The sequence below is a fragment of the Crinia signifera genome, chromosome 1 (genome assembly GCF_055691185.1).
Source record: "Crinia signifera chromosome 1, ASM5569118v1, whole genome shotgun sequence".
NCBI lineage: Eukaryota > Metazoa > Chordata > Amphibia > Anura > Myobatrachidae > Crinia > Crinia signifera.
The window spans coordinates 153,148,834-153,166,463 of record NC_139217.1 but is presented as its reverse complement, the minus strand read 5'-3'; positions in this window follow the sequence as shown (position 1 = coordinate 153,166,463).

The window sequence follows — 17,630 nt, the reverse complement described above, 5'->3', positions numbered from 1 at the left end:
GGGTTCTGATGTATCAATAGATAATACAGTATAGAAAAGCATGCCTTATATGTGTCACCTTATATTGGGCAAAGTAATACTATTAGTAGTAACAAACTCCAGCTGTGACAGGATTATACAGCTGCTGTCATCTCTGTGTGCAGCAACATGAAGGTGGCCGTGTACTAAGGGGCAGCTGTGTATGTGGTTTGGGAAATGACACACGTCAGATGTGACAGGATTATACAGCTGCTGTCATCACTGTGTGCAGCAACATGAAGGTGGCGGTGTACAAAGGGGCAGCTGTGTATGTGGTTTGGGAAATGACACACGTCAGATGTGACAGGATTATACAGCTGCTGTCATCACTGTGTGCAGCAACATGAAGGTGGCCATGTACTAAGGGGCAGCTGTGTATGTGGTTTGGGAAATGACACACGTCAGATGTAAATTTCAGATAAAAACTGTTGCATTTACTATTCCATGGTTTGAGACTCAGGGCCTAATTCAGTACCAGTACCTGTACTGCCACCTGCTGGGTGAGCGAATGCCCCACCCCCCGCCACCATGCGTACAACATTTGGGACGAAAAAATGTGAAAACCCCATGTTGACTTTTTGACTGTAGACCTAATCCGTGTTGACCTTTTGATGCTGTCAAATTAATGAACCTGTCGACCTAGACTCTGTGTAACATCCATTCGCAGTCCCTGCCAGCGAATCACCCTTGCGAATGGTGGGACGGCGTACCACCATTCGCACTGCGGGGTTACATGGATTCGCAAGGCTGCAAATTCGTAGCCTTGTGAATCAACCAGAATAACCCCCAATATGAAGTGAATTGCACCAATGCACAAAAACAGAAACCTCATATTAACCTCATATGGGAAACCTCATATTAACCTCATATGGGAAACCTCATATTAACCTCATATGGGAAACCTCATATTAACCTCATATGGGAAACCTCATATTAACCTCATATGGGAAACCTCATATTAACCTCATATGGGAAACCTCATATTAACCTCATATGGGAAACCTCATATTAACCTCATATGGGAAACCTCATATTAACCTCATATGGGAAACCTCATATTAACCTCATATGGGAAACCTCATATTAACCTCATATGGGAAACCTCATATTAACCTCATATGGGAAACCTCATATTAACCTCATATGGGAAACCTCAGCTGGTGAATGTGAAACAAACCAAATGAGGCCTTTGTCAGAGAATGGGGGAGCGTCATCTGGGAATCACAGCCATTATTTATGGGTGCCGGACGGGGTCCCGACAGTCAGGATCCCGACAGTCATTTACCCGACGACGGGATCCCGACTGTCAAAACACAGACAGCCGGGTGCCCGACGGCCACCGGCTATTCTCCCTCGCGGGGGTCCACGACCCCCATAGAGGAAGAATACAATAGGTGGCAAGCGTAGCGAGCCTCCGTGCCCACAGCGTGGCGAGCGCAGCGAGTCCGCAAGGGGCTCTGTTGCGCTCACCATGCTGTCTGAGTCCGGCCAGTCGGGATCCCGATGTCAGGCTAATGACTGTCGGGATCCCGACTGTCGGACCCCTATACCACACCCATTATTTATACATCCTACAATGTAACATTAACCTGTTTTCTATCCAACAGATTCTATGCAGCAGAGATAGTATGCGGGATTCAATTCCTCCATTCCAAGGGAATAGTCCATGGGTAATTATATAGTTACAGTATGATAATAGTATAATAAAGCGATATTACTATGGAGTGTATAATGCAGAACGTAATATACTGATCATGTCTGCTTCCTACATTCTACACGCTATACATGTTACCAATTGGCACATATTTCCCACTTACATGTTACATGGCCTCCTTTACATAGTAATGTACAATCGTCATCTACAGCTCTCAGTAGACACAGAGGCTGTCTCTGCACAATTGTTTTATGCTTTTATTGTCAATTATGGCTGAGGAGAGTATTGAGTAGGGAGTGAGAGGTGCAGGGGAAGGAGGTGCTGAGAAGTGCAGGGGAAAGAGGTGGGAGGGAGTGAGAGGTGCAGAGGAGGGAGGTGGAGGAAGGGAGGGAGAGGTGCAGGGGAAGGAGGTGGAAGGATGGAGTAAGAAGTGCAGGGGAAGGAGGTAGAGGAAGGAAGTGGGAGGTGTAGAGGAGGAAAGAGGGAGTGAGAGATGCAGGGCAAGGAGGAGGATGTGAGAGTTGCAGGGGAAGGAGGTGGAAGGATGGGTTTAGAAGTGCAGGGGAAGGAGGTGGAGGGGGAGGTGCAGAGGAAAGAGGAGGAAGTAGGTAGTGAGAGGTGCATGGGAAGCAGGTGGAGGGAGGGAGTGGGAGGCGCAGAGGAGCAAGGAGGGAGTAGACATGCAGGGAAAGGAGGTGGAGGGATGGAGTGGGAGGTGCAGAGGAGAAAGAAGTGGGAGGTGGAGGGGAAGGAGGTGGAGGGAGAGAGTGAGAGGTGCAGGGTAATAAGTTGGAAGGAGTGGGAGGTACATAAAAAAAGAGGAGGACGGAGGTTATGAGAGGTGTAGTAAGGGAAGTAAGAGGAGCAGGAGTGACAGATGACAAATTAAGGAAAGCTAAAATAAATAATTGCGGAAGAGGTGGATGGACACAGGTTGGATAACTTCACCTAATATGGTTCCTTTAACTCCATCTCCAATTGCTATTTATATGAATCTAAAGGTGTCTGGCACTCACTACACAGGTAAATAACTCACCCATTGTGCCTTATTCAGATCTGAGCTCAGTACAAATTTGTTTGGAAAATGGGCAAAACCATGTACACTGCAGGTGGGGCAAATGTAACATTTATAGAGAGTTATTTTGTTTCTGTGCAGGGTAAATACTGGCTGCATTATTTTTACACTGCAATTTAGATTTCAGTTTCAGCACATCCCACCCAAATGTAACTCTCTCTGCACAGGTTTCATCTGCCCCAACTGCAGTGCACATGGTTTTGCCCATTTTCCAAACAAATTAGTAATGAGCTCAGATCTGAATAAGGCCCATTACCCCTAAAAGCTTACAATCCCCAATGATAAATGGCAGCGGCTGCACTCAGGGAATAACAGCACAATAAGCACAATGTGCTGCCTGGCCCACGTGTCAGTGTATTGTTATTAATTCTTTTCTGGTTACAAATAAGAATAAACTGACCCCATTTATAAGCTGCTCCCCTTCCCCAGCTGGGAACGACCAGCATCAGCCTCCATTTGCCGCTTCCTATGACATCAATATCACTAGTTATTTACAGTATGCTGTAACCACACATATTAGTATCACAGGGGTTATTGGGCCGAGGAAGGTTCCACTATTAAATAACCTAGAATTCTGCAGAACACATACAGATGTACATGACATGGTGGAATCACATGGACACTAACCTACAGTAAATATGATTACATTAGTCCTTGGTCTCAAACATATGAAACTATTATTAGTTAGAATGTACACATGTAACGTGCAATATAATTTATGTACCAAATAATTCCTGTTTGTATGAAAACAAAGATTTTATTTTCTTCACAGCGACCTAAAACCAGAGAACATCTTGGTGACTCCAACAGGACATCTCAAGATCGCCGACTTCGGTCTGGCCCTTGAGATCACGCCTAGAGACGAGGGTGTTACTGGCTGTGCTAGAAGGTGTGGTGTCATTATTCCTGAGGTAAATGCAAAGGGTTTCCTACTGTTTCCTCATGTAACTATGTACATGGGGCCTGATTCCAACCCTGTATGTGACGGCATATAGCCAAGTTGGGTAAAAAGTATTCACTGTAGCACGCACATGCATCGTTGCACATTTCTGGGTAATTCTGATTCTGCCAAGTGTTGGCAATTTCTCTCCATGTGGAAGATGCACTTACATCCCCCCCCCCCCCCCCCCCCACCACCAGCATTCCCCGGGTACCGCATTATTAATAATCCCATATGCACTAACATATGCGATTATTAATGCAGAGGACAGCTCTTTCCATAAGAGCTGTCAATTGCGATGCAGCTCTGGCATTGCTGGGTCTGGTGCAGAATTAACAGTAAACAATACGACTCTTATGTTGGGTACACACCGGAATGATCATGATTGAAAAATACAAATCAGACCAAAGTGCGCAGCTGAACCCAAAGTGCTGCAAACATATCATGCACAAAGTAATAATCTCAAGAGTGATAAAGATGGAAATAGTGCATACTGTACATACAATAAGCGCTCAAAGGGTAACCATCAGTTCGGAATCGGATCTAAAACATGTCGAAACGTGCCCAATTTACATAAAATCGGACGAAATTGCATCGACATTGATGGGACTGAGCAAAATCACCTTAAGTGACTACCCTCCACCATAGCGTCCTCCATGGGAACGGGTACATGCGACTTCCGGTCCGGCTCTTACCATGGGAAGATGACGTGAGACTGTTGCCGTGTGTTGGCAGGACAGCTGCTGTAAATAATATATAGTACGTGAACTGGCATATACAAGTGAAAGAGCAATAACTCGGGACAAAATATACCTAAAAACAGCAAAGTACTTATTATTTATAAACAATATAAAATATTGCTGCTGTTACTATAACATGTAGGGGTTATCTTTACCGCTATTTTGTTAATTTACAAAAAAAAAAGCAAAAATTAAAAAACAAAGTGATTATTATTATTAAAATGTTGGTAACCAATTGCTCTCCTCTGGTAGCTGTATTTCGGCAAGGAGTACATGATTGGCGAAGACTGGTTCTCATTTGGAGTCATCCTGAACGAAATGATAACCGGAGGTCATGCTGCTCACTCAAGATTCTGCGCAACAGAATCTGCCGCCATGGACCTCATTAACATGGTAAATATGATATTACATTCATAAATTATTAATATAAATGATGTCATTGGTTGTATATAACTTTATAAGATGTTGGATGTAAGTAACCATTAGTCACTGTGTTATAGGATCAATCTGTTCAGTCCTCTGATCTCTATTGAAAACCAGAGTATCTGATCTACTCTACTGTCCAATTACTGCTACAAGTAAACTCTGCACTCTGACAGCCGGCCACTATTACTGACTACAGATGTGTCCTGCTACAGCTTTGCTGCGTATAGCAGCTTGCTGTAGTGGGATTGCAGTGTGAGCGCATCAAAGCAGGCTCCCATAAAGCAGCAGGGTGCATGCGCCCGCACCAGCCAGCTCCTATATAAGTGTATGCATAGTGGGAGTGTACGCATACCATATGCCCTGCTATGCCGCGCATTGTGCAGCAGTGAATTGCGGCTTTACGGAAAATAGCTGAATCTTTTGGCGACGGCTGACGCAGCTGTTAGCTATGCTATAACTATTGATAGAGGAGTAAAAGATCTACATGGGTGTTTTTTTATTGATAGGTGACTTTTCTGCATTTTATAAATAGGATTAATAAATATAAAGAGCATCACAATGGAGCACATACTCAGCAGGTTTGAGCGGCTTTCAGCTCAAAGCCGCCCAGTGTGTGTGCCCCGGCAGTGAGTGCTGCTGCGCGCTCCCACATCATCGCCAGTAAAGCCGTTCATCTGCTGCTATTACAAGCAGATGAGCGGCTTTGAGGATGGCTTTGCATAGCTCTGCACTATGCAAAGCCGTCCTCCCCGCCGGGCAGGGGGAAAGCCGCCCAGTGTGTATGCACTGAGCAGCTTTCCCCCTCAGCGATGATAGCGATCATCGCTGTGCACACACACACAGCATAATCACCCAGTGTGTACGGACCTTTAGGACACATATGACAGGAAATGGCAGAATGGTTACATGTTCTTGGAAGGGGAATGTAATGTGAGACACACAACAGATCCCAGATAGAATGTCAGTAGTAACATACTGTGGCCATGGAGAAATCCCTTTATATTCTTCTGTGGCGGCAGCAGAAATGTTTGTACAATGATTGTATTGAGCAACTGTGCTGTATAATTACATCCAAATACCTTTTTCAGCTTGTCAATAACCATCTGGGCCAAGAACCAGGAGTTACTGACAACATCCGCCACCACCCCTTCTTCCAGCACATCGATTGGGTCGCCATGGAATCCCTTGGGATGGAGCCCCCATACTTCCCTGTAAGTATAAAACAGAACTTCCATGAGCTACTCATTGCTGGTCAGCAGATAATGTATAAGTGCCAAACACATACATGGGGTGTGGATTAAGGGATCGGCTCTGTATATATAGACAGCCATTATGTCAGCATGCAATAGGCTGACAGGGTCACTAATTAGACAGTGTCTAGGATAGACAGGGTGAAACGTTTAACTGACAAATTGTCAAGTTTTAGTCATTTTAGCCCTTCTCGACCCCCTAATGCCTAACCCTAACTATCCACCCCAGTGTCTAAGCCTAACTCTCCCCTTCTGCAGCCTGACCCGGACCTTAATCCTAACTACCCCCTAGTGCCTAACCCTAGCCTGTCCTCTTCTGCAGACTAACCCTGACCTTAACCCTACCCCTACCTGAGAGAGCTCAATAAGATTTGGCACATGATGTGCCTTTTCTTACACATGAATTACATGCGATTTTTCACACATAATCTCGGAGAGCTGCAGGCAGGGGGTGTATGAATTGAAAAATACGGTACTTGTTTCCTAGCAGGGCCACACCGATTTACATCGGGGTGGTCGTGTCGGAAAAATCGGGTCGATCGCATTGGATTCAATGTAAAAATATTCCCAACCCCCCCAAATTTAACGGCGTACACCGCACCCCACGATAGACGCCAACCCGAAGCGTGGCGAGCGCAGCGAGCCCCGCGAGGGGACGCGTATACCTGTGAAGTTATACGCGTCCCCTGGCGGGGCTCGCTGCGCTCGCCACGCTTCGGGCTCGGTGGCTCGCTGCGCTCGCCACACTATTCTATTCTCACCTCCACGCCGACGTGGATAGTAGGGGAATGAAAAGGTCGGAGGACGCGCACCGCCGCCCCTCGCGGGCTCGCTACGCTCGCCACGCTTCGGGTTGGCGTCTATCGTGGGGTGACGACGGGGACATCTATAATGTGAAATGGGTCATATTGGCCCATTTCACATTTTTCAAATTTTTTCACTATTTCAATGTTAAAAAATATTTTAACATTGAAGCCTATGGAAAAATCGGGGGCATCGCGTCGGGACCATTGTTAATGGTCCCGACCGACGCGATGCCCCCGGTATTTTACCTTTCCCGACACGATTTCAATGTTAAAATATTTTTTAACATTGAAGCCTATGGGAAAATCGCGGGCATCGCGTCGGTCGCGTCGTGACCATTGTTAATGGTCCCGACCGACGCGATGCCCCCGATATTTTGTCCTAGCCGGCCAAATGGACCTGATTTCAAAGGAAATCGGGTCCATCGTATGGATCGTGTACCTTAACTTAAAGGTACACGATCCATACGATTGTGGCCGTGCTAGGAAACAAGTACCAAAAATACTATTCAAAAGATCAGGTGGCTGCTGATTTGCTGAAAGAGATCTCTCAGCCAAACAGTGGCCACCCAGTCTTTTGAATAGGATTTTTCAATTCTCCTTGCCACCTGCCGCACCCTGCTCACCGCACCCAGGATGTCCTGCTGACTGCTGCACATAAGATGTATTTTATGTGCAGCCGTCCGAGCTCTGATCCGATGCGCACGGGACTGCGCATCGGATCCGATCGGATGTCAGAGACAATCTGCTGGATCCTCTGGCCCAAATCGCGTAGCATATGGGGGCCTTAACAGTGTAAAGATCCCTAACACAGTTATTCTTGTGCTCAGGGTTACATAAAAATCACTGACAAAGACACATTTTTAGTTTTCTTTCTAGCAGGGGACACACAAGTAGAAAGGACATAATTACTATGTTACCAATACTTTCTTATTGCCCCAGATTTGAGCTCCGTTACATCTTCTGACATTTTTCTAATATAATTGATAATCCTGCGCCTCATAATAAGCTGACAAGGAGACAAAGTGGACTATAGAGCACAGGTTACACTTTCCATAGTGAGCTTCTGGAATGTCATTTTCCTCTCTGCACTTCTAGAGTATATAGATGTCTCTTGATAGCACAGAGTAGACGAACACCTGTAATTGCACCATAGCGACCTCACATCTACTGTAATGCTGTGGTTTTATATATATATATATATATATATAATCTATAGGGTTGACTGGCACTCTCTTCACTGAGGTATATGCCACGGTGCCTTCCTCGGATGGGTATACAAACAGTAGAGTTAGATTGAGGGACCTGGGGGGACCCCCAAAGAAACAGGCGGCACTCGATCAGCTGGATGGGTAGAATCCAAATTTTATGTGCAAAGTTTTTAAAAGAATACAAGCATGTCTGCCAACGTTTCAAAGCCGGTGCGGCTTTATCATCAGGGCTTGTGTAGCATGAAAAGTGCGTGTAGTGCTGTGAAAAAGCACAGCACTACACGCACTTTTCATGCTACACAAGCCCTGATGATAAAGCCGCACCGGCTTTGAAACGTTGGCAGACATGCTTGTATTCTTTTAAAAACTTTGCACATAAAATTTGGATTCTACCCATCCAGCTGATCGAGTGCCGCCTGTTTCTTTGGGGGTCCCCCCAGGTCCCTCAATCTAACTCTACTGTTTGTATATATATATATATATATATATATATATATATATATATATATATAGTCTGAGCGACACCTTTATACATTTATGCAACATTTATGCCACTGCCTTTAGCTTTATATATAGGCATTTTCTTAGGGTCTATAATGGAAACTACTATAAATAACCTTTACATAAAGAAGTTTGCTAAATGCCTCTGTCTGTCTTACACAGTCCTATGGTAGATGTAATAATCACTGATATACAACGTTACTTCTTATTTCTGTAGGCATTCTTTCCACCCTCTGCCTCCAGTAATAACCATCTAGAACTAATGGAGGCAGAAGAGGCCAATTACCCACCAATTACAGCGGCGGAGCAGGCAAATTTTACGGGTTTCTCGTCAATTACCTCCAGCTGGAGAAGCTTCCCAAATCCACCTGGTCTAAATACATCTAGTGAGGCAGAGGCACTGCTGGATGCGACCATGCCAGGTTCTGCACGTAAGTACATTATATCTTCATTTTTCTTATTATTTTTAACCATGTTTAATTGAAGACTTCAACTTTAAATGGGGACATGATAAAGAAAGAAAAATGGAGCTAGATCTGGGTATAGCAGTATTATACAAACCAATAATACATGTTCAGAATGAGGCGTACACCCGGGGTGATTTCAGGTCATTCTCTAAGTGATCTCACTAGAAAATGCCCCTACATTTGCTGGTGAATTTATTCCAGCACTACATTATGTATGCGGCATGTAATATACATAGATGGTACGTACAGCAAAAATATTAATCAGTGCATTGGAATACATGTATGATAGTAGTAATGCAGAGAACTCAGTGTACATATATCCCTATGGAGCGAAGGAGAAATAAACTGTGTTTTCTGCATTATAACTATACTGTAGGGTGGGGGAATTCTGTGATTCTCTTGCTTTGTTTAGCCCCTCCGTTGCCTGAACTAGCCCCTACCTTGCCTGAACTAGCCCCTCCCTTGCCTGAACTAGCCCCTCCCTTGCAAGCACTTGCAATGGACCAATGAGTTCATTTGAGCAACTTGCCACTTCTGTGTACCACATATTTATTTCCTACCTGCTATTCATTATGATCACCCTGGCCCTGATTCGCAGCCGTGCAGGGGGAGGGGGGGTACGCAGGCACTGCGGAAGAAGTTTGGTCCTCACGCAACGCTGTGAAATTCATTTCATGGGGACCAGAATAAGGTCTTTACTGAGAACCTGTAAAAGAAAGATCCGTAAGCAGGGAAGAGATTTTGCGACCTCTCTGTAACTAAAGATACTCAGTCTGTACCCCTTCAGTCTCACTTACATATTATATCTTGTAAAAGCAGCCAGCGTACAATTACTTACAAACACTCTATACCATCCTCCATTTCCCATAAGATGTGGCCCCTCCCCATAGAACCCCCTGATGTGCAGGTCCAGGTGCTTACTCTACAGATGAGCGCATTAGTGCAAACAGAAGCGTCACAAAGCAGCTTATGCTCTGCAGTCCCGTAATGTTACAATCTAGTAAATTATACAAGTGTCTATAGATTTCATCATGGAAACAAAAGATATATATTATGCTATTTTGTATCTTGTTATAAATGTGACCAGATTGCACATGGAGTAATAGGTACAATGTACTTTTGTTATCATATAGAACATCAGCTGAAATACAGAAGGTAAGAGGATGGATGTCAACAGGTAAGATATGAAGGCGTGTGATCTACAGTGGCAAAGGCTACACACCGGTCAGGTAGTATGAGACCTTTGTATTTGGTGGTGATGCTGGTAAGAGCAGTTTGGGAATAGGATGCAGGAGGCAGAAAGGTGGTGGTGGTGGCAAAGAAAGGAGAAAGATGGGATGAAGAAAGCAGGCGGTGGCAACAAAGAGAGGAGGTGACAGGGAATGAGACGCAGAATATAGGCGGTGGCAGCATAGAAAGGAGAGGAGAGGATGGGGAATGAGACGCATTAAGCAGGCGGTGGCAGTAAATAGAGAAGAGGTGACAGAATGGGATAAAAAATGCAGGCGGTGGCAGTAGAGAGAATGTGACGGAAGAGATGAAGCAGGCGGTGGCAGAATTTTTTTTAAATTTACAAAAAATTTAAGCATATAAATGATAAGAAATTATAGTGAAAAGATATAGTAGAGTGAGATATAGAGTGAATAAATAAATATATAGTGGATGAATAGATAGATAGGGGAATGCGAGAAAGAAAGCAGGCGGAGGAGGTTGAGAGAAGAGAGGAGGTGACGGAAGAGATAAAGCAGGCGGTGGCAGAAAAATATGTAAATTTACATTTGAAAAAAATTTTAAGCATAGAAATTATAAGAAATTATAGTGAAAAATTATAGTAGAGTGAGATATATAGTGATATATAGAGTGAATAAATAAATATATAGTGGATGAAGAGATAGATAGGGGAATGCGATAAAGTAAGCAGGCGGTGGAGGTTGAGAGAAGAGAGGAGGTGACGGAAGAGATAAAGCAGGCGGTGGCAGAAAAATATGTAAATTTACATTTGAAAAAAATTTTAAGCATAGAAATCATAAGAAATTATAGTGAAAAATTATAGTAGAGTGAGATATATAGTGATATATAGAGTGAATAAATAAATATATAGTGGATGAATAGATAGATAGGGGAATGCGATAAAGAAAGCAGGCGGTGGAGGTTGAGAGAAGAGAGGAGGTGATGGAAGAGATGAAGCAGGCGGTGGCAGCAAAAAATTTTTTTAAGCATATAAATTATAACAAATTATAGTGAAAAGATATAGTAGAGTGAGATATATAGTGAGATATAGAGTGAATAAATAAATAGATAGTGGATAAATAGCTAGATAGATAGGGGAATGAGATAAAGAAAGCAGTCGGTGGAGGTTGAGAGAAGAGAGGAGGTGACGGAAGAGATGAAGCAGGCGGTGGCAGCAAAAAAAATTTAAGCATATAAATTATAAGAAATTATAGTGAAAAGATATAGTAGAGTGAGATATATAGTAAGATATAGAGTGAATAAATAAATAGATAGTGGATGAATAGAGGAATGCGATAAAGAAAGCAGGCGGTGGAGGTTGAGAGAAGAGAGGAGGTGACGGAAGAGATGAAGCAGGCGGTGGCAGCAAATTTTTTTTTAAAGCATATAAGTTATAAGTAAATTATAGTGAAAACATATAGTAGAGTGAGATATAGAGTGAATAAATAGATAGTGGATGAATAGATAGATTGGGGAATGCGATAAAGAAAGCAGGCGGAGGAGGTTGAGAGAAGAGAGGAGGTGACGGAAGAGATGAAGCAGGCGGTGGCAGAAAAAATGTTAAATTCACTTTTGAAAAAAATTTTAAGCATATAAATTATAAGAAATTATAGTGAAAAGATATAGTAGAGTGAGATATAGAGTGCATAAATAAATAAACAGCGGATGAATAGATAGATAGGGGAATGCGATAAAGAAATCAGGCGGTGGAGGTTGAGAGAAGAGAGGAGGTGACGGAAGAGATTAGGCAGGCGGTGGCAGCAAAAAAATTTTAAGCATATAAATTATAAGAAATTATAGTAAAAAGATATAGTAGAGTGAGATATATAGTGAGATATAGAGTGAATAAATAAATAGATAGTGGATGAATAGATAGATACTGTAGATAGGGGAATGCGATGAAGAAAGCAGGCGGTGGAGGTTGAGAGAAGAGAGGAGGTGACGGAAGAGATGAAGCAGGCGGTGGCAGCAAACATTTTTTTAAAGCATATAAGTTATAAGAAACTATAGTGAAAACATATAGTAGAGTGAGATTTATAGTGAGATATAGAGTGAATAAATAGATAGTGGATGAATAGATAGATTGGGGAATGCGATAAAGAAAGCAGGCGGTGGAGGTTGAGAGAAGAGAGGAGGTGACGGAAGAGATGAAGCAGGCGGTGGCAGAAAAAAATGTTAAATTTACTTTTGAAAAATAATTTAAGCATATAAATTATAAGAAATTATAGTGAAAAGATATAGTAGAGTGAGATATATAGTGAGATATAGAGAGCATAAATAAATAGATAGTGGATGAATAGATAGATAGGGGAATGCGATAAAGAAAGCAGGCGGTGGAGGTTGAGAGAAGAGAGGAGGTGACGGAAGAGATGAAGCAGGCGGTGGCAGCAAAATTTTTTTTAAAGCATATAAGTTATAAGAAATTATTGTGAAAACATATAGTAGAGTGAGATATATAGTAAGATACAGTATAGAGTGAATAAATAGATAGTGGATGAATAGATAGATTGTGGAATGCGATAAAGAAAGCAGGCGGTGGAGGTTGAGAAGAAGAGAGGAGGTGACGGAAGAGATGAAGCAGGCGGTGGCAGAAAAAATTTTAAATTTACTTTTGAAAAAAAATTTTTTTAAAGCATATAAGTTATAAGAAACTATAGTGAAAACATATAGTAGAGTGAGATTTATAGTGAGATATAGAGTGAATAAATAGATAGTGGATGAATAGATAGATTGGGGAATGCGATAAAGAAAGCAGGCGGTGGAGGTTGAGAGAAGAGAGGAGGTGACGGAAGAGATGAAGCAGGCGGTGGCAGAAAAAAATGTTAAATTTACTTTTAAAAAATAATTTAAGCATATAAATTATAAGAAATTATAGTGAAAAGATATAGTAGAGTGAGATATATAGTGAGATATAGAGAGCATAAATAAATAGATAGTGGATGAATAGATAGATAGGGGAATGCGATAAAGAAAGCAGGCGGTGGAGGTTGAGAGAAGAGAGGAGGTGACGGAAGAGATGAAGCAGGTGGTGGCAGCAAAAATTTTTTTAAAGCATATAAGTTATAAGAAATTATTGTGAAAACATATAGTAGAGTGAGATATATAGTAAGATACAGTAAAGAGTGAATAAATAGATAGTGGATGAATAGATAGATTGTGGAATGCGATAAAGAAAGCAGGCGGTGGAGGTTGAGAAGAAGAGAGGAGGTGACGGAAGAGATGAAGCAGGCGGTGGCAGCAAAAAAATTTTAAGCATATAAATTAGAAGAAATTATAGTGAAAAGATATAGTAGAGTGAGATATATAGTGAGATATAGGTCCTTATTCAGATCTGCGTGCATTCGCACGCAGATCCGATGTTGGCCATCTGCACATGCGCAGACGGGTATCTGCGCATGTGCAGGCATATGGTGCGTGCACCCATGGCGACCTTTCGGGTTGCCGGGTGCACGCACCCATGGCAGCGAGGGGGGGCGGAGATGGGCGGGGGGCGCCGGGCTGCCCCATTACAATATGGGAACGCCCAGCGTTCCATGGGCGTTCCCATGAGAACGCTAGGCATTCTCATGGTAATGAGGCAGTGACGCGGGTGTGTGGGCCGGGTAGCTGACATCACCGGATGTCAGCTGCCCGCCCATATCACGCCAGCGTGCACGCAAATGTAAGTGACTGAAAAGTCACTTATATATGCGTGCACGCTAAACATCATTCGATGTTCGCCGGGCGGGGTTTGGTGGACTCGCAAGACTGCGAATTCGCAGCTTTGCGAATCAACCTGAATAACCCCCATAGAGTGAATAAATAAATAGATAGTGGATGAATAGATAGAAAGGGGAATGCAATAAAGAAAGCAGGCGGTGGAGGTTGAGAGAAGAGAGGAGGTGACGGAAGAGATGAAGCAGGCGGTGGCAGCAAAAAGATTTTTTGAGCATATAAATTATAAGAAATTATAGTGAAAAGATATAGTAGAGTGAGATATATAGTGAGATATAGAGTGAATAAATAGATAGTGGATGAATAGATAGATAGGGGAATGCGATAAAGAAAGCAGGCGGTGGAGGTTGAGAGAAGAGAGGAGGTGATGGAAGAGATGAAGCAGGCGGTGGCACAAAAAATGTTAAATTTAAATTTGAAATTTTTTTTCAAGCATATGAGTTATAAGAAATTATAGCGAAAAGATATAGTAGAGTGAGATATATAGTGAGACAGAAAGTGGATAAATAAATAGATAGTGGATGAATAGATAGATAGATAGGGGAATGCGATAAAGAAAGCAGGTGGTGGAGGTTGAGAGAAGAAAGAAGTTGACGGAAGAGATGAAGCAGGCGGTGGAAGCAAAAGAAAATTATAGCATAAAAGTTATAAGAAATTATAGTGAAGACATATATATTAGAGTGAGATGTCTAGTGAGAGAGAGAGTGGATAAATAAATAGATGGTGGATGAATAGATAGATATCTAGTGGGTAAATAGATAGATAGATAGTGGATAAATAGATAGATAGTGGGTAGATAGACAGACAGATAATGGGTAGATAGATAGTGGGTAGGGGAGTGCGATAAAGAAAGCAGGTGGTGGAGGTTGAGAGAAGAGAGGACGTGATGTGGAAAAGGAAGAAAGCAGGCGGTGGCAGCAGAGACAGTAGGTGGCAGGGGATCGGACACAGGAAGCAGATGGTGGCAGCAAAGAGTGGAGGTGACGGTGAATAGGACACAGAAAACAAACAGTGGCAGCATAGACAGTAGGTGAAGGGGAATAGGATGTAGGAAACAGGTGGTGGCAGTAGAGAGAGGAGGTGACAGAATGGGATGAAGAAAGCAGGCGGAGGCAGCAGACAGTAGGTGAAGGGGAGTGGGACGTAGGAAGCACGCAGTGGCAGTAAAGAGGAGAGTAGGTGATTAAATGGGATGTAGAGAGCAGGCCGTGGCAGCAGAGAGAAGAGAGGAGGTGATGGGGACAGGGATGAAGCAGGCGGTGGCAGCAGGTTTCATATTTTTGTGTCAGTTTATTTTTTCATGGTACAACAACACAATAAAGGCGTGTGATGGTCTGGCTAGAGGGGGAAACGGATGGAGGCCAGGTTTTTTTTTCTTCATTTCAATAATTTTGTGATGTTGTATTATGAAAAAAAACCTCAACACAAAACATGCCTAGAAAGGGGCAGTGGTGGCAGAGAGAGAAGGTGATGGGAAACTGGATGCAGAAAGTAGGGTGCAGCAGCAGAAAGCACAGAGGAAGACATAGGGAATAGGATACAGAAAGCAGGTGGTGGCAGCAGAGACAGTAGGTGACAGGGAATGGGACACAGGAAGCAGGCAGTGACAGCAGAGAGAGGAGAGGAGGTGATGGAATGGAATGAAGAAAGCAGGCGATGGCAGCAGAGACACTAGGTGAAGGGGAATGGTACGCAGACTACAGACAGTGGCAGCATTTAAATGAGTGTCATCTACAGTGGCAAAGGCTACACACAGGTCAAGTAGTATAAGACCTTTGTATTTGATGGTGACGCTGGTAAGAGCATTTTGGGAATAGGATGCAGAAGGAGGCATAAAGCAGGTGGTGGTGGCAAAGAAAGGAGAGGAATGGGATGAAGAAAGCAGGACGTTTCAGCAAAAGAGAGGAGGCGACAGGGAATGAGACACAGAATATAGGTGGTGGCGGCACAGAAAGGAGAGGCAAGGATGGGGAATGAGACGCAGGAAGCAGGTGGTGGCAGTAAATAGAGGAGGTGACAGAATGGGATGAAAAATGCAGGCGTGGCAGTAGAGAGAAGAGGAGGTGATGGAAGAGATGAAGCAGGCGGTGGCAGAAAAAAATTTAAATTTACATTTGAAATTTTTTTTAAGCATATAAGTTATAAGAAATTAAAGTGAAAAGATATAGTAGAGTGAGATATACAGTATTGTGAGATAGAAAGTGGATAAATAAATAGATAGTGGATGAATAGATAGATAGGGGAATGCGATAAAGAAAGCAGGCGGTGGAGGTTGAGAGAAGAGTAGAGGTGACGGAAGAGATGAAGCAGGAGGTGGCAGCAAAAGAAAATTTAAGCATAAAAGTTATAAGAAATTATAGTGAAGACATTTATATTAGAGGGAGATATATAGTGAGATAGAGAGTGAATAAATAAATAGATAGTGGATGAATAGATAGTGAGTAGATAGATAGACAGGTAGATGATAGATAGATAGTGGGTAGATAGATAGATAGATAGATAGATAGATAGATAGATAGGGGAATGCGATAAAGAAAGCAGACGGTGGAGGTTGAGAGAAGAGAGGACGTGATGTGGAAAGGTATGAAGAAAGCAGGTGGTGGCAGCAGAGACAGTAGGTGGCAGGGGATGGAACACAGGAAGCAGATGGTGGCAGCAAAGAGTGGAGGTGACGGTGAATGGGACACAGAAAACAAACGGTGGCAGCAGAGACAGTAGATGAAGGGGAATAGGATGTAGGAAACAGGTGGTGGCAGTAGAGAGAGGAGGTGACAGAATGGGATGAAGAAAGCAGGCGGTGGCAGCAGACAGTAGGTGAAGGGGAGTGGGACGCAGGAAGCAGGCAGTGGCAGTAAAGAGGAGAGTAGGTGACTAAATGAGATGTAGAGAGCAGGCCGTGGCAGCAGAGAGAAGAGTGGATGTGATGGGGACAGGGATGAAGCAGGCGGTGGCAGCAGGTTTCATATTTTTGTGTCAGTTTATGTTTTCATGATACAACAACACAATAAAGGCGTGTGATGGTCTGGCTAGAGGGGGAACGGATGGAGGCCAGATTTTTTTTTCTTAATTTCAATAATTTTGTGATGTTGTTTTATGGAAAAAAAAACAACACAAAACATGGCTAGAAAGGGGCAGTGGTGGCAGAAAGAGAAGGTGATGGGAAACTGGATGCAGAAAGTAGGGGGCAGCAGCAGAAAGCATAGAGGAAGACATAGGGAATAGGATGCAGAAAGCAGGTGGTGGTAGCAGAGACAGTAGGTGACAGGGAATGGGACACAGGAAGCAGGCAGTGACAGCAGAGAGAGGAGAGGAGGCGATGGAATGGAATGAAGAAAGCAGGCGGTAACAGCAGAGACACTAGGTGAAGGGGAATGATACGCAGACTACAGGCAGTGGAAGCATTTAAATGAGTGTCATCTACAGTGGCAAAGGCTACACACAGGTCAAGTAGTATAAGACCTTTGTATTTGATGGTGACGCTGGTAAGAGCAGTTTGGGAATAGGATGCAGAAGGAGGCAGAAAGCAGGTGGTGCTGGCAAAGAAAGGAGAGGAATGGGATGAAGAAAGCAGGCGGTTGCAGCAAAAGAGAGAAGGTGACGG